Source organism: Globicephala melas, chromosome 14 (genome assembly GCF_963455315.2).
Source record: "Globicephala melas chromosome 14, mGloMel1.2, whole genome shotgun sequence".
Classification (NCBI taxonomy): domain Eukaryota; kingdom Metazoa; phylum Chordata; class Mammalia; order Artiodactyla; family Delphinidae; genus Globicephala; species Globicephala melas.
Genome location: NC_083327.1, coordinates 34,969,137 through 34,988,430, shown reverse-complemented (window position 1 = coordinate 34,988,430; position 19,294 = coordinate 34,969,137).

Below are 19,294 nucleotides of genomic sequence, written 5' to 3'. Positions count from 1 at the left end.
TGATAAGAACAGCTGAATTGAAGAGAAGGGATATCTGTGTGATTTGCAGGAGGGGGCTTCCTGGGGAGATGAAGATTTGCTTGAGTTTGCAAAATGAGCAAGATTTAGAAAGGGCAGAGAGATGAGAACGTTTTGGCAAGAGATACAGGTGGGGAGATAATGAGTAAAGGCAAAAGAGCAAAGAGGGATGGCAGGAGTGTGTTGGTTTCAACCTGATATAGATACAGTTCTTAATTCTGAAAACTTCATATTTGTTTCTTTGGAGATAAACACATTGTACCATTAACAAATAGGAATGTTTAGCGATGTTGAAGTTTAAAGGAAGCAAATCCTGGCCTCGGTATTTCAGAATTGGAAATAACCTTAAATACCATGAGTCAGCCTCTCATTTTACATATTAGTCTTAAAGAATTAAGTTAGTTGGCAACGGTGACGATCACCCCCCTTGTTAGTTCTAGGATGAGGACTAAAAGCCAAATATCCTGATCTAGGCTGGTGTTCTTTGTGCTAAATCCTGCTGGGCTTTCTTGTATAAAATGAAAAGACAACTTTGATCTTGTTTTTTAAGGCTTCTTTGATAATTTTTGAACAAAAGTGAGATTTCATGGTTCCAAACCTTGGGAAAAGATTCGGATGAAATATGCAAGCAATTGCTCATCATAGGTGTTCATGAATTTGATCCACTGAGATTGCTCAGGAGTGAAAAGTTCCTATGTTTTTAGTGATAATCCTAATCGGTCTGAAGGCTGTCATCAGAGCAAAGAAGAATGAGTTTTAGATTTTCTTCATTGATACACGTTGACCTTTTAACCCGACTAATTGACAAATCCACCAAAGGTATGTTCTTTCCTGTATGGCTCCCAGCCCTGACTGTGTTCCATAATGCTGTCAAGGGGGTCTACATTCTGCTGCAGCTGCTACTTTTTACCAGCTGGCAGTATGCTTGTCTGCCCATTAATGCTTCAGAAAAATGATTAATAAGCTCCCCCACCCAACACTGAAAAAGGAGGAGGTCCAAATCATTCATAAATGCCCAGGGATGAAATGCCGAGTGGCCTCTTCTGGTCCAGTGGCTCCATGGGCACCTACCTGCAGCTGAACTGAGTTGTTCTCATGACTGTGGAAACCTTGAAAGTATAAAAGAATATGCAAAATTAAATGTCACTTATCAGTGTCTACACTTACAATTTTAATGTTATTTTTTTATAATTCAAATCAAGGCTAAGAGACATAATGGACTATCTTTTAAGGTTTTTGAGTGGGTTCAATTTCTATTTATATTAGTAATGTCAAACATTATTTTGGACTCATTCCCTCTTGAGCCTGTCCATCTGTTATATCATCAGAATGACCTTTCTTGTTTCTTCTTCATTTGTAGAATTCTTTTCCTTGGTTGAATTTTAAAAAAAAAGAATAAAACAGGCTTCTGCCTTCTTTCTTTTAAAGTGACTAAGGAACAACTTTAATTTTATATACATAGGGAGAGAACGGTTCTCCCCACCACACACCCCATACCTTAACTGATACTTTAGGGCACCCAGGGCATTAAGTATGCTGTATTAAAAGGGATGAAAATGAAAGATCGTTGTGAAAAGACACAGAGTGAATGGATGCAGGAATAATTTTAAAAGTATTAAAAAATTTTAAGAGATCAGAGTAGTCATATTTTTAAATGTCCACAAGATATTGTTTTCTTTTTAATGAGATTAAGTAGTTTGAAATCTTTTAATACTGAACAATGTAAGAAATGCTATTTTTTATTTAATTTGTTTCAGTTGACTAAATCACTTGGCTGCCTTGTATTCTTGGTAGGTGCTATAATAGTCATAATTTTTTTCAGTAAAAAGCAAAACCCATTAAATAGATGAGATGGTGTCATGTAAAAATTACTGATTAAATTACTCTTTTGGTGTTTTGAATTGATTGGTATTATTTTTATTCTTTGAGTTTCTTTCTAAATGTTCTCTTTCTAAGAGTTCTCTTTCTAAAGAGTCAGAATGGTCTACAGTGGGAGAAATATCAGGCTAAATATTTGGGCTATGCTCCTGACACTTTCTTTAGTTTTCTGGGAGATCTCGGCTACATTTCTAGTACTTCAAATTTCTTCTCTGTACAGTAAGAACAGAAAAGAGGTGCTATAAAGATAACATAATATACATGAAAAAGCTTTTGAAATTTAAAATGTTGTATACATTTAACTCATTGGTATTATATGTATATGAATTAGATTCAGTTTCAGAACATTTTTCTAACCATTCTTTTTCCCTGACAGTTTCAAGACCACCCTATAATAATTCTTCTTTGCAATGCCTATATTTTCTTCTTCCTTCTATCTACTTTGCTTCCTGTCTTTTGCATTATTTTTACCTTTCGAAACTATGAGTGTTTGTTCTCTATGAATGTTCCACATCTTGTGGGATCTTTGCCCTTTTCATCAACTAAGTATAACCACCAGTATCCTAAAGGATGATTTTTAATCTCTTTTGAGTAAGGTTGATATGTTTTAAGTTAAAATTTTGCCTTTAAGATATCATTATGTACTAGGCATTTTGACTTCTTTTGTGAATATCCATTAAATTCCACTAAGGTGTATGGGTATAGTTGGAAAAGGGGAGTATATTTTTGTGAATTTGAACATCTCAAAAATTATATTAGACATTATGGGTTTAACAAAATGCATTTTAGAGTTCAAAGAATAGAACTGATTTTTAGTAAAGTTGTGAAATTGTGACATTCTGGAAGGTCTGGCCATCAGAGGCAATTCTAGAGGTTCCGTTTCTTTTGTAACCCATGGATGGTAGTCGCAGCGATTTTGCATATGGTACGAACTCAGCGCTTATTGTCTATCTCCCTCATTTAGGCTTGGTCTTTGATCTATTCTGTAGCAGAATTAAAGATGAGTGTGCTGTCTGACCCATGTAGGAGAGCTAGTAAGGAACAACAAAGGAAATTAAAATAGAGATTGATTTTCATGTCAGCTCTCTGCTAACCTTGTGACTGTCCTACTAAATTTAGTATTTTTATTTGCGAAGAGCTGTTGTAGAGACATTCTTTCATGCATTCTTCTATTTGCTTATTAATGTAAAATACTTATTGTGGACTTACTATAAATAAATCACTATTAAATGTGCTAGGAATACAGTAATGAAAAGGGAGGCGTGGTTATAATCTGACTGGATTATTCTTGCTCCTTTTCATGTAGGTCATGGGGGCTACGGAGAGGATGGAGATATTAGTTACAGAAGGTCATTTTTATTCAAAACTGTGACAGGTTCTATGGAAACACCCATTTAGTAGTATGTTTGATCCATTCCTACAATTTTGGGAATTAATATATTACATTTATTTTTTTCTTGTTTGACTGCATTATCAATCATAGATTCCTGGAGCTCCAACGATATTAAAGTTTGAAATTTTAATAAACTATATGGAATCACATAGGAGATTATTTCTATTTACTTATTTTAGGAGAAGAAATTTTTCATTGCTACGGGAAGTTGGCAAACAATGATGACTAAAGTCTTCTGGCGGTGGATAAAAATAATTTTTTGATGTATTTAGAATCCACTCTAAGGTTGTATTGTAATGATTTTTAAAGTTTCCCTCTGAGGATTTACTAATTCATTTATCTATTTATAATTTTTTTCCAGCTTTGCTGAGATATAATTGACATAAAATTGTATAAGTTTCTATTTACAATAGCCACGACATGGAAGCAACCTATGTGTCCATCGACAGATGAATGGATAAAGAAGATGTGGCACATATATACAATGGAATATTATTCAGCCATAAAAAGAAATGAAATTGAGTTATTTGTAGTGAGGTGGATGGACCTAGAGTCTGTCATAAGAGTGATGTAAGTCAGAAAGAGAAAAACAAATACCGTATGCTGACACATATATATGGAATCAAAAAAAAAAAAAAAAAGGATGGTTCTGAAGAAGCTACGGGCAGGACAGGAATAAAGACACAGACGTAGAGAATGGACTTGAGGACACAGGGAGGGGGAAGGGTAAGCTGGGACGAAGTGAGAGAGTGGCATGGACATATATATACACTACCCAATGTAAAATAGATAGCTAGTGGGAAGCAGTCGCATGGCACAGGGAGATCAGCTCGGTGCTTTGTGACCACCTAGAGGGGTGGGATAGGGAGGGTGGGAGGAAGGGAGACACAAGAGGGAGGAGATAAGGGGATATATGTATACGTATAGCTGATTCACTGTTATACAGCAGAAACTAACACAACAATGTCAAGCAATTATACTCCAATAAAGATGTTAAAAAAAAGTGTGTAAGTTTAGGGTATACAACATGCTAATTTGATACACATATATTGCAATATGATTGCCACTGTAAGGTTAGCTAACACCACCATCATGTCACATAATGACCATTTCTTTTTTTGTGGTGAAAACATCTAAGATCTACTCTTCTAGCAACTTTCAAGTATATAATACAATATTATTAACTATAATCACAATACTGTGCATTAGATCCCCAGAACTTCTTCATCTTCTAACTGGAAGTTAATATTCTTTGACCAACGTCTCCCCAATGTCTCACCTCCCCCAACCCCTCACCCCCAGCTCCTGGCAACTACCACTCAACTTTGTTTCTACAGTTCAGCTTTTCTAGATTCCACGTACAAGTGATATCATACAGTATTTATTTTTCTCTCTCTGACTTATTTCACTTAACATAATGCTCACAAGGTCTATCTATGTTATCTCAAATGGCAGGATTTCCTTCTTTCACATGGCTGAATAAGATTCCATTATATATGTATATATGTACCACATTTTCTTTACTCATTCATCCGTTGATGGACACAGGTTGTTTCCATATCTTGGCTATTGTGAATAATGCTGCAGTGAACGTGGGAGTGCAGATATCTCTTCAATATTCTGTTTTCATTTCCTTGGGATAGATACCCAAAAGAGGAATTGCTGGATCATATGGTAGTTCTATTTTTTTTTTTTTTTTTTTTTTTGTGATACACGGGCCTCTCACTGTTGTGGCGTCTCCCGTTGCGGAGCACGGGCTCCGGACGCGTAGGCTCAGCGGCCATGGCTCACGGGTCCAGCCGCTCCGCGGCATGTGGGATCTTCCCGGACCGGGGCGCGAACCCGTGTCCCCTGCATCGGCATGCGGACTCTAAACCACTGCGCCACCAGGCAAGCCCATGGTAGTTCTATTTTTAATACCAGCTACTTCACAGGACCATCTCAGTGAATCTTAGAAATAGAACACGAGTGAAAATGAAATAATATCTTGGGGATGTGATTTGGTATTATATACTACTATTTGGTAAACATTTTGGATATCTCCCTATCAGCACCTAACTTTTTTTTTTTTTAACATCTTTATTGGGGTATAATTGCTTTACAATGGTGTGTTAGTTTCTGCTTTATAACAAAGTGAATCAGTTATACATATACATATGTTCCCATATCTCTTCCCTCTTGCATCTCCCAGCACCTAACTTTTGAAGAAGAGCATTATCAATGCCATTGAATATATCTTTCTGCTGTCTTCCTATTCCTTCTCCCTTACTTCCCTCCCAGAGGTAATATTTAAAATAAGTTTTTCTGCATATGTATATACCCCTAAACAAGATATTATTTAGTTTTCTTGTTCTGAGTTTTATAAATATTATATAATACTATATACATTTGTCTTTGACTTACCATTTTCACTGTGTCCTATTTCTCAGATTCACTGAAATGGTTCTGTGAAGTAGCTGATTCTTTTCCATAGTGCTCTGCAATGCCACTTCATAAATTATATCTGCATGCATCTAGGAGTCTATTTCCGGGCTGTTTCTTCTGTTCCACTGGGTCAAATTTTCTTTTGAAATTTCCTATTCCAGTACCACATTGTTGTCATCGTACTTTATAATAAGTGCTGATATCTAGTAAGGCAGAGCTCCCATTTTGTGCTTAATCCTCGGGAGTTTCCTGGCAATTCTTGAGCTTTCATCTGTAAAGTTTTTAGGAAGAGTTTTTCAAGTAACTTGAAAAATAGTTGGAATTTGATTAAAACTGTACTCAATTCAAAAATAATTTGGGGGAAAATTGATGCTTTATAAAATTCAGCCTTCTTTGTACCAGTCATCGTTCAGTCACAGAAACAGAACCAGCAAGAAATATTTATTGAGAGATTTATTGCAAGGAATAGACTTATACCATTGTGGGGCTGGCGCTAGGCAAGTCCAAATCTCTAAGGCAGGCCATGAGGAAGGGCAGGCAGGCATTCTTGGACACAGTAAAGCTGCTGTCCGCTGATGGAATTTCTTCTTCTTCAGGAAAGTCTCAGCTTTGTTCTAAGTCCTTCCAACTGATAGAATCAGGTCCATCCAGATTATTTTGAATAATCTCCCTTACTTAAGTTAACTGATTACAGACTTTGCAAAATACCTTCACAGCAGCACCTAGATTAGTGTTAGACTGGATAACTGAGGATTGCAGACTAGTCATTTTGATACATAAAACTGACCATCACACTTGTCACAAACAAGTGGATTTCTCCATTTATTTATATTTATTTTTCCATATTTAATACCTTTTCCTAAACTAATTTTCTCCATGTAAGTCTTTTTTAAAATTTACATTATCTAGCAGTAACATCTTTTGGTGTAGAGAAATGCAATTGATTTTTCTATATGGATCTTCTGTTTATCCAACTTGCTAAATTCTCTTATTATTTCTAATAAATTTTGGAGATCCTTTTGGGTATTTTATGTATATGATTGTATAACTTGTAAAGACAGCAATTTTGTTTCTTCCTCTTCAGTATTCACGTTTGTTAAAATCATTTTTTTTTTTTTTTTTTTTTTGTGGTACGCGGGCCTCTCACTGTTGTGGCCTCTCCCGCTGCGGAGCACAGGCTCCGGACGCACAGGCTCAGCGGCCATGGCTCACGGGCCCAGCCGCTCCGCGGCATGTGGGATCTTCCCGGACCGGGGCACGAACCCGTGTCCCCTGCATCGGCAGGCGGACTCTCAACCACTGCGCCACCAGGGAAGCCCTGTTAAAATCATTTTTTAAATTACACATGATAAAATTTACTCTTTGCAGTACAGTACACAGTTCTGTGACTTTTGGCAAATGCATGAAGTCACCTATTTATTGATACTACCACAAACAAAATAAAGGACAGTTTCATTAGCTCCCCAATTTCACTGTGCCATAGTTCTGTAGTCATTTCCTCCTCTTTGCCATCAACCCTGGAAACCACTGGTCTGTTCTTTATCCCTAAATTTTGCCTTTTCTAGAATGTTACACAAGTGGGATCTCATTGTATGTGAATAGAAGTTATGTTGCTCTTAGGAGAATAACTGTGAGTGTATGTTTAACTTTACAGGAAACAGCCAAACTATTTACTAAAGTGTCTCCACCATTTGCATTCTCACTAGAGTTCCAGGTATATTCCATTTTTGTTAGCACTTGGTATTCTCAGTTTTTAAATTTGTTTCTTTATTCTTGAGTTTTGAAAGTTTAACATGTTTTGGGTACAAGTCTTTTGTCAGATATGTAATTTGCAAATATTTTCTCCTAGTTCAAGGCTTTTCTGTCTTAATGTTTTTGTAGAGCAAAAAATTTTCTGGTAGTGGGATTGCTGGATCATATGATTGTTCTATTTTTAGTTTTTTAAAGGAACCTCCATACTGTTCTCCATAGTGGCTGTATCAGTTTGCATTCCCACCAACAGTGCAAGAGGGTTCCCTTTTCTCCACACCCTCTCCAGATAAATACACTAGCAAAGGTAAAATAGATAGCTAGTGGGAAGCAGCTGCATCGCAAGGGGAGATCAGCTCGGTGCTTTGTGGCCACCTAGAGGGGTGAGATAGGGAGGGTGGAAGGGAGACGCAAGAGGGAGGGGATATGGAGATATATGTATACATATAGCTGATTCACTTTGTTATACAGCAGCAACTAACACAACAATGTAAAGCAATTATACTCCAATAAAGATGTTTAAAAAAATGAAAATTTTCATAAAGTTCACATTATTAATATTTTCTCTTTTGTTTCATGCTTTTGGGGTCAAATCTACGAAATCTTTGCCTAAGTCAGTGTCACAAAGATTTTCTCCTGTTTTCTTCTAAATGCTTTATTGTTTTACAATTTATATTTAGATGTATGATATATTTTGAATTACTATTTCATATCAAATGTAAAGTATGGACTAAATTTATTTTTTTATATGTAGATACCTACCTAATTGTTCCAGGATTGCATGTGTTTGTGTGTCTGTGTGTTTTCACACATGTGTGTTTGAGACAAAAAGATGAACATGCTTGCTTCTACTAGCCAAATGGAATTTGACTCTCTTTGGTCAGGAGTAAAAAAAGAAAACCTATGCGTTTTATCCACCTCACATTGGAAGTTTAACAGCTCAAACACATGGACCATAAATGCCTTCGTTACATTAGTGTCACTGTACATGTCTCTGACACTCTCTCTGGCTATTGCTGGGGAAACCAACAGAGGGAAATTTTATATTGTAGTAGCAGAATTTTCTATTCTGTATTACCATTTATTGAAATTGTGTAATTTTAGGATAACTAATTATTGCAGCAAAATTTCTAGAGAAAAAGGACGTTTTGTGTATTTTGATCAGATGAGCCTATCAGGTGACGTTATCAGAGGTGTAGAGCCATATTTTTCCCCGAGAGGGTGTTAGGATAAGGAAGCTCTCCTGATTCATTGCTGCACTCTGGCTTAGGAACCCAGTGCACATAAATCAGGTGTTATCAATCCCCCTAAGTCTGCACCCACAGGCAGAACCTTTTCTTCCAACGTGTTTAGTGATAACCAAATATTTGTGCCTAGACATAATGTCATGCAGTGAAGGGGAGTTAAGTTACTATGGTTCTGCTGAATGGTAGCACAGAATCTGGTGGTTTACATGTATCCTAATTCAATTTAGCTTCACATCACTCTAGTGGGTATTAGTGTCCCATTTCCATAGTAGAGGAAACTGAAATTTAGAGAGTGAAGAGCTTGCTCATAATCACACACCTGGAAAACAGGGGAAACAGAGGAGCCAGGTATCAAACACAATAATTACGCCTCCAAAATCACGAGTTAAATCCAGGAATGATTCTACCCTGTAAATTTTTAAATCCCTTTACAATTACAACGTCCTCATTGTGGCTGAGAAATTACCTTTTCTTACTTTAGAATCCTTGTTGCTTAGTCCAAAGTCCCCAGTATTGAATTCCTTTGGCTGCAGTGTGGTGGTTGGCCTGGGTTAACTCTTCTTTGTTCTGTTCTAGTCTGTTCTAACCATTAGAGCTGTGCTAGGCCATGGAGCCATATAGCCTTGGCACTGAAAGAAAAACAATGAACTCCCCGTCTCCGTCAAACACAAAGGGATCGTCTACCTTAGGGAGAGCTACAAAGGGACATACGAAATCACGCAACTGAAAAATAGTGCCCATTTATGCTCAGCAAGGAGGATTGATTTTTACTTGTTCTGCTTCCAATTAACTTACCTAATTTAACCTTTAAAAATGTCATCTTCCCTTCCAACCTCAATAATAAATATACTTTTTCCGATTTAATTTTAGAAGCCTCCACACTTACCCTCAGTACCTGCCACCCTTTTGGGTTGAATTGCGATAGGGAAGGAGAAAAGAGAGATAGGGAAAAAAAGCTTTTAGAACATGTCTTTTCTTTGTTTAACTTTTATTGGCATGAGCTTCCAGAATGTGTTGATCTGTTAAGTCTACATAAACGTATTCTCCTGGGTGGAGGGTGGAACCATAGGGTTAAGGGAGAATAATAAATCAATGATAAGTTAATAAAACCAAGCACCATAAAGAGTATCCAGCAATGGAGGAGTTTCCATATTTAAGAGGAATGATTTCAGAAGCTGTTGCTGAACGAAATCCATGCCCTTTGCTTTGAAATTGCTTGGTATTCGTGCCTGTACCTCTACTCAACTCTCTAGCACCGTGCTGGAGACCAGTGGTGCTCAAATTTTTATGTGCATTCAAATCACCTGGGATCCTTGCTCGAATGGAGATATGATTCATCCAGCCAGGGGTGGGGCTTGAGATTGTGTGTCTCTAATGAGCTGCCAGTTGATGCTGATGGTGTTGATGCCTAGGTCTGCATTTTGAGTAGCAAGGCTGTAAAATTTGATCCCTGAAAATATCATCTTTTTAAGGACTTTACATGGAAGACATTGCTCATGCTTACATGTATTATACCCATATAAAGAGAAGCATTTAGTTTAATTTTTTTGATGGAAGGCTTAGACTAAGTGTATATAAGGAAGGCAAAGTGAATAATAACAAGCTACAATCCATGACTTAGTCCATGCTAGGTATTGTGCTAAGGACTTTACATATGTTATTTAGTTCTCACACCTGGATGAGAGGTCTAAATTATCATTTACATTTGTAGATGGGTAAACCAAGGTGTAAAGCAATGGTTACATAACTCCAAGAGGCTATGCAGGGCTTCCCTGGTGGCACAGTGGTTGAGAGTCCGCCTGCCAATGCAGGGGGCACGGGTTCGTGCCCCGGTCCGGGAGGGTCCCACATGCCGCGGAACAGCTGGGCCCGTGAGCCATGGCCGCTGGGCCTGCACGTCTGGAGCCTGTGCTCCGCAACGGGAGAGGCCACAACAGTGAGAGGCCTGCGTACCGCAAAAAAATAAAAAATAAAAAAAAATAAAGAGGCTATGCAGCCAATCTAGTGATAGAGGCTGTATTCAGACTTTGGTTCCTGGCCTCTAAAACCTGTGTTGTTACTAACTGCTCTATTATAAAATATTGGATAGTGATTAAAATAATTGTTTAATGAAATCTAAAGATGGAGGGCATGAACATTACAGTCAGATGTGGATTTAAGCCTGAGTCTTCCATTTACTGCCTGCTTGACCCTGAGAATATCTTGCAGCTCCATTTTCCCCTTTTGAAAGTAGAGATAATACCTGCTCTGCTCTTCTCTCCACTTTGAAGGGTGTGAAGATCAAATGAGATCATGATGTGATGTGTCTTGTGAATTGTAAGACAGCACACCCAGGTAGTTTCGTCCTCTTTCCAAACATTTCTTTTCCATCGTATGTTAAGAATAGGCATGATGGCTTAAAAAATTAAATATTTGGCCTGTTCTTATTTGATACTTGCAGTTAGGAGAAATTTCAAGCAAATAGAGTTTGCTGCATCTGAGTCACAGCACAGAGTTAAAAAATGTATAATTCAGGACAGTCAGTAGTATCCTGCCCAGCCCTGGGCCTGTGTCCTTCTCTTCCATTTGAAGAAGGTGGAGCAGATGTTCTCTAAATTCCTTCCCAGATCTAACAGCTCAGTTTTTTTGTTTTTTTGTGGTTTTTTTTGCGGTACGCGGGCCTCTCACTGCTGTGGCCTCTCCCGTTGCGGAGCACAGGCTCCGGATGTGCAGGCCCAGCAGCCATGGCTCATGGGCCCAGCTGCTGCACGGCACGTGGGATCTTCCCGGACCGGGGCACGAACCCGTGTCCCCTGCATCAGCAGGCGGCCTCTCAACCACTGCGCCACCAGGGAAGCCCTAACAGCTGAGTTTTTGACTCTCACTTTCAGTTGATTTGTAACTGCCAGTTGATCAGGTGTCTTTGCAGGATTTGGATTATGATGATGATGATGATGATGATGGTGATTTTGCAACTTTGCCTCTGCTTCTTTGTGTATAACTTTTCTCCGATTCTAGTAAGGGAAGTTCCCTTCTTAGAAGCTGGTTTTCATGTTGAGTACATTCAAAAGTAGGAAAGAACTTACAGAGATGATAAAATGAGGTACAATCTGCAGGCTGGGAGTTAAGGAGATTACTGGTCAGTACACAGTATTTTAGACAGACGACTGTTTTAGGGAAATGTGACCCGCAACCCCGCTTTAGTAGATATTACAAATCTCAGAGCCGAGGAGAAGCAGCAGGAGCCGAGTTACATGCTCTGTCTTATGGAGTTCAGGGGAAAACCACGAACAGAATAAATTCCTGAGCTCCCCGGGGAGTGTGGAGAAGTAAAAGTTGGCCATGACTAAGGAGACCCGGAAGCCAGATGAGTGCTCCAGGAGACAGGTGAACAGCTCCGATGCCTGTGACACAGCGGGGAAAACAATAAGAAGGGGTGTGCTTTTTAGAAATAATAATAACTGCTGTTTAATGCTTTTCAACTTATACATCACCGTTAAGGATAATGTCCCATTTTATCCTGACAACGTTCCTTTACGATAGAAATATGAATATCCATTCTACAAGTGAAGCAATGAAGCAGTGGAGCCTCAGAGAGGTTAATTTATTTACCCCTGAAGTGGAGAAACTAGAAACTTTAAATTCCAAGCACTTCCCACTGTGTACTGTAGCCTCTTTTGAGTCAAACTTATTGGAATGCATTCATTCCACAAAGCAATAAAACTGCCCATTAAAAATTATTTCACATACGATTTATTCTTCTTGTTCCAAAAATTAATTCTCACCACTTAAATTAGATTATGTGAGGGTCATTTCCCATGTCTGCTCTAGGAGAATTCAGAATCCCTTCCTCCCTGCGTCCGTATTGCTGTCCTCCAAACTCCCACATCTGGACTGCCTCTTGGAGGCCTGGAGAGAATGCTGTCTCCTTGCTGGGGGAGGAGGAAAGATGATGCCTCCCAGGATCCTTATGGATCTTTATAGATATTTTCCACAAATGTCTGGAGTGTCTAGAGGGTAACACCAGTAAAAAGGAAGCTCCTGTAGATTGGCTAAAAGTTAAAATGTATAAAAACTGGGTAAGCTGGGACGAAGTGAGAGAGTGGCATGGACATATATACACTACCCAATGTAAAATAGATAGCTAGTGGGAAGCAACCGCATAGCACAGGGAGATCAGCTCGGTGCTTTGTGACCACCTAGAGGGGTGGGATAGGGAGGGTGGGAGGGAGACACAAGATGGAGGGGATATGGGGATATATGTATACATATAGCTGGTTCACTTTGTTATACAGCAGAAACTGACACAACATTGTAAAGCAATTACACTCCAATAAAGATGTTAAAAAATAAAATAAAATGTATAAAAACAATATTTGCAAAGATAATAAAAAGGCAAAGACCCCATAGCTATCATATAAGGAATCATTACCTTGTTGAGGATGTTATGTTTCCTGTGGCTCAAGGCATGTCTCTTTTTCATAGATTTTTCTACGTGGCTCTACCTTTTACAGGTTATTCAGATCTGTAGATTATTTTTATTGTGTTCTCTGCTTACCTGACTCCCTAGCTTAAACATGGTGAAAACCAGTAGACAATTGTCTTAAAGGAGAGCTTCAAGAGTGCTAGTGTCTTACAGCGATCGTCTTCCTGCTCGAGGGGCAGTCACTGGATTGCTGACATCCCCAGGCTGAGGCCCGTCCACCCCGGGCCTGCCTCTGCTTCCGCCCTGGTCCTAGGCTGCTCTGGACCAGGAAGCAGGTTCAGAGCTACCGCCTTCAATTGCTGATTTTTTGATGGAAAATCTCACGGTGCAAGGCTTGTCTACGTTTTAAGGTTGTTAAAAAGACACTGTGCTTATATTCCACCCATTTTGAAGAGTTTAGAGAAATACACTTTCCCGAAATAAACAGTAAGATAAAAGAGCAATGGGTATGTTTTACAACTGAACTCCTTGCGATCAAGTGTCCTTTTTATGCTCGGCTACCTTTATTCTCCATTTGGTTTGTCCTCAGGATCAGGCAAATATGCACTCTTCCAGAACCCTTATTTCCTGCCAGGTTTTGGCCTCTGGTTAATGCACTGGCTCATTTACTTGCTTTTGCTCTCTCGCTCTCTCTATCTCTTTGCATTGGACTTGGCCTTCTGAGCCACTTGTTTGCTAGCTTATTCTAAAATGAGAAAAAGAGACAAATAGCATAAAGTCCTATTTTTAAAAGTGGACAACAACAAACTGAAATATTACGACCTAATACTTCCTCTCAACATATGTATCTTCTCTTCCCCAAACGCATTATCCGTGGAAATTGGCCCCATAGTGATAAGAAAGAAACAAACAGGAAACACACATTTTCTAAATGGAGATTTAGCTGTGTATGCAAGATTTCTAATAATTGGTAGGGAAACCTTAGTTCTTACCGATTTCTGGACTTGTGGGAGTAATATATTTGTGTTTGAAAACCAGTGTTTTCTTGAATATGTTATAGTACTTTTATTTGGTTTTAGCTTTGGTTTAGTCAATTATTTGCTTTGTTATTTTTTTATAGCTGTGAAAGAAAAATCACATCTCATCCATAACAGAACAATGTAAGGTAGCAAGGGAAATTTGAATTCAATTAGAAAAAGAGTCATAGGAATAACAGATAGCAATTATTATCTTAAGGTTAGATTTGTGTGTAACACATTATTCTGATATTGTGTATTGTTCACAGGTAAGTTCTTTAGAAGGTTTGGATTTAGAAATATTCATCTTGGCATATCATATGAAAACTTTGCCATTCCATAATTTCCACTTGTTAGCAGGATATATGTGTTTAGGTTTTTTTTTGCGGTACGCGGGCCTCTCACTGTTGTGGCCTTTCCCGTTGTGGAGCACAGGCTCCGGACGCGCAGGCTCAGCGGCCATGGCTCACGGGCCCAGCCGCTCCGCAGCATGTGGGATCTTCCCAGACCGGGACACGAACCCGTGTCCCCTGCATCGGCAAGCGGACTCTCAACCACTTCTCCACCAGGGAAGCCCCTGTTTAGGTTTTTAAAAAAAACTTTATTGGGATATCTATTAACATACTCCAATTAATTTTAGAATGATGAAAGGTCTACTTGCATTGAAAGTTTTTTTATTAATCTTTGAAATGAGATATCATCAAAGAATTCCTTATAATGGCAAAACTAAACTATGGTGATGATGTCAGAGTAGTGCCTTCTTCTGAGAGACGGTATGGACTGGGAGGGGGCACAAGTGGACCTTCTGGACGCTGCACATGTGCTATATCTTGATCCAGGTGGTGGCTACACGATGTGAGCTTATCTAAAAATGTACTGGGCTTCCCTGGTGGCGCAGTGGTTGAGAGTCCGCCTGCCGATGCAGGGGACACAGGTTCGTGCCCCGGTCTGGGAAGATCCCACATGCCGCGGAGCGGCTGGGCCCGTGAGCCATGGCCGCTGAGCCTGCGCGTCCGGAGCCTGTGCTCCGCAACGGGAGAGGCCACAACAGTGAGAGGCCCGCGTACCGCCAAAAAAAAAAAAAAAAAAAAATGTACTTAATATTTTTGTATTTTACTGTATGTATATTGTATCTCAGCCAACAAAAGGGAGAGGAGGAAAAAGATGTCTCTAAAGATATAATGTTTAAAATGATGTGAAATGAATTAGTTGGCCTTAAGTAGGCAAATAATCAACTTTCCCTTTTCTTGCTTAGTTTCTCTCTGTCACCCCAACTCCCTAACCCTGCCAAAAAGTTTAATAGCTAAATGAAAAGACATATCACAGAATATTCCCAAATAATATGAGAAAGACCTTATACAATTTAAGTACAAATAGGTAATAAAAACTAATTAGAAATGTATTAATACTCCAAAATTGAAATTGGAAAAGGGCAGGAAATGAAATCTCAGAGAAGAGGGAATTCAGTGATCAAGAAACAAATGAAAAAGATGTTTAAACTCGTTAAAAATTAAAGCACTTCAAATTAGAACAAGATGATTTTATTTAAAAAATTAGTAGGGACAACTGAGAGATTTTATTATTTATTACTATTAAAAAGGTAATATTTTTATACCTCCCATATTTAAAAAATTTAATCTGGGAAAAAATAACTGAATCACTTCGCTGTACACCTGAATCTAACACAATATTGTAAACCAACTATACTTCAATAGAAAAAAAGAATTTAGAGGAATATACTTTTCAGAAACAAAGTATAATAGGTACTTTGGAGTCTAACTATAAGTAAACTCTGAGATCAGGTACCATTTCTCATAATTTGGTGTCCAGTTTTATTTCTTAGTTTGACACATCTAAGAGTTTTAAATTCTTCTAATATAAAATATATTTTATATTTTATTATAGTTGTGAGCTTCCTATAATTTTTCAGTAATCCAAAAGTTGAGGGATAGAGGGCCCACTTCTCCTGAGCTACTGGGCTCAGATACTGTCTAACAAGATACCATAATATGCCAGCTACCAAGAAACCTTGTGAAATCAGAGCTCTCAATGCTCAAATCCTTCTGTGAATTCTGAAAATGAAGCATTGGAAAGATATATGTTGGCATGTAACATATTCCCTAAGAGAAACAAATTCACGGCCAGCATATCCAGGGAAATAGATGTACCTGGGACACTTCAGGCTCAGAGATAGTAGATGTTGTTAATGGGCTTGTATTCACAATATACACATTGTCTTCTGGCCTTCTTTTCTGAAGTATCTCAACTGTGTGCGTGTCCCGGAATATGGGCCCAGCCTGTTCCCTCTGCCTGTCAATCCTTTTCGCTGTCGCCCATGAGGTGAACTAATCCTTTATGAGTCTGCTGAAATACCTGATATTTGTCTTGAGGCTTCCAGAACCCCTCCATCTGGAGCTCCTCCCATGGGCTCCTACGACACTTTCCACCCGCCCAGTCCACACAATGCCATCGTTATTTGCATATAAGACCTTGGGTGTGAACCATGTGTTATTAGTGGACTATGTGTTATTCAAATGCTGACACTTTTATTTCCAGTGCCTAGAGGCTGAATAAATGAACTCATATTTATGGAATGGGTGAGAATAATTACAACCACACAGGGAGACAGTGTGGCAGAGCAGAAAGAACCTTGAAATGATGAGACAGACTGGCTGTGTATGACCTGGGAAGCCAGTTCTCTGATCACCAGTTTCCATGTATTCAAATGAGAATAATAACTCCTACCAATTTAAATTATGGGAATGAAATGTAGGAATTATATGAGAGAACAGAGGTGAAACACTGTGTTCCCAGCACACAGTGGACATTCCCTTCTTGTTCCTTCACACACACACACACACACACACACACACACACACACACACACACACACACAAATACAAGCACACAGACACACATATATATATGGGTGGGCACTTTTCCATATACACTTTTTTGTAAGGACTGTTTCTACCTTGGATCCTTTTAATAACATTTAGAAGAGGATTTCAACATAACTTATTGGAACAATCAATAATTTTTAGTCCATTTTGGGATGCAAACTGATTTTTGAGGGTCATCAATAATTATTTTGAAAATCTAGATTCTTTGCTCCACATACACCTTTCTTACAGACCACGTTGTCATAATGCTCTTGACAACAGGCCATTCTTCATTTTAGCATTTTCATTATGCATTCTGATTTTTAACCTTCGGGATTTTTAATGCAGCTATATAAATTTGCCTCAAGATGACATGAACTATTACTAGATCTTTTTCCATATAAGTCCTTATCACCTAAGCATATATTATTTTTGGTGAAACCTAGGAACATATTACCCAAGTTAAGTCAACTCAATTCTTATACTGGTGGTATAAAGTTTTTCTATTCTATTTCTGGCATTGTAATTATGCTGGGTGGGAATAGTTATTACCTGTGGCTGAGAATTTAGTTACTAAAGATGCTGGATGATATGCTGAACCTTCGTGTCCTTTTTCATGGTGATATAAGTAAACTTATTAAAATTTTTTCTCAATCTCAACAGTTCATGATAAGCTATCTTTCAGCCAGGCCATAACAGTGCTTTCAGTTGAAACTTTGTTGTCAAGGTCTTATCCACAGAAATATAATTCCTTCTGATTACAAAGTCTACAAAGTCTATTCTTCTAAATATTTATGTATCTCATTTCCCCTTATCCTGCCTTTTATTTTATTTAATTTATTTTTTTTTTGCGGTACGCGGGCCTCTCACTGTTGTGGCCTATCCCGTTGTGGAGCACAGGCTCCGGACGCGCAGGCTCAGCGGCCATGGCTCACGGGCCCAGCTGCTCCGCGGCATGTGGGATCTTCCCGGACCGGGGCACGAACCCGTGTCCCCTGCATCGGCAGGCGGACTCTCAACCACTGCGCCACCAGGGAAGCCCCTGCCTTTTATTTTTATTGTGACCTCTAATCCCTCATCTCCTCTCACTTCTCCCAATCTATTTCCCAGTATTGGTATCACCTCTCCTCTCTATCTGGACTCCATGGACAGCCATTTCCCATGCGTTCACTCTTACATCCCTCCCTTCCTCTTTGTTCTTCTGTTATTTCTGCCTTTGATTCTCCAACACTGGTTAATTGCCACTGCCCACTTTCCCTGAGAGAACTGCTCACTCTTTCTTTCATCCAGTACATATTTGTTCGGTTCCTTCTGTGTGCCCAATCATGGTGTCAGATGCCAGAACATGGCAGCAAATAGTTTCTGCATTCTTGATGTTTAGCATGTAATGGGAAGATTACTGTATATTTGTATGACCACTCCAACTCTGGACCCCTTGCTCCCACTCCACAACCCGTTTGCTCATTGCTAACAGGCTCCCTCTGTCCTTACTACACAAAGTATGGTCATCAGGTTTCCCACGGAGTTTGATAGAAATGCAGAGTGTCAGGTCCAGTACTGGATCCCAATCTGCATTTTAACAAGAACCCAAGGTGATTCACGTGCACATTGAAATTGGAGAAGCACTTCCTGATGAGAATCCCCACATCAAGTGTTCCCATTCTTCTTCACTCCTTTCAGGTCCTTGCTAGACACACCTTCTTACTTTTAATAGAGGACCTTGCTTCTTCTACTGATAAGATGCTTGAGATCACTTGATATTTCTTCCTGAAGAGCTCTATCTTTATCTACATTTTCATCTTCTCTTAACACATGCTCTTCTTCTTGCATGGGCAAGTATTTCTCTTTGAACTTTTGATCTGATTTCTTCTTTTTTTGATTAACTCTTCCTTTGTCTACATTTTTCATTTCTCCAGTCTTCAAGATTGCAGGTTTGTCTTTTAATATGGGACAACTTTCTCCTATCCGGAAAATCTTCCCTTGACCCTTCTCCTCTTTAAGCTATAATTTCATGACTATCTTGCTCTTCACTATGAGAGAAGTCTAGAACAATTTCCTTAATTTCTTCACCACCCAAGAACTTTTAATTCCTTGAAATCTAGATTCTACCTCTACCTTCTCTATTAAAACAAATCTGATGTCAGGAGTGACCATCTGATTGCCCAGAGTGAGTCTTTGTTCTCATAGCACTCCTCCTATGTGTTCTAGCGTTCCATGAGAATGACTACACTTTTCTTAATGGAACTCATCTTCTTGGGCACCTCTGGACCCCCAACCTGTTG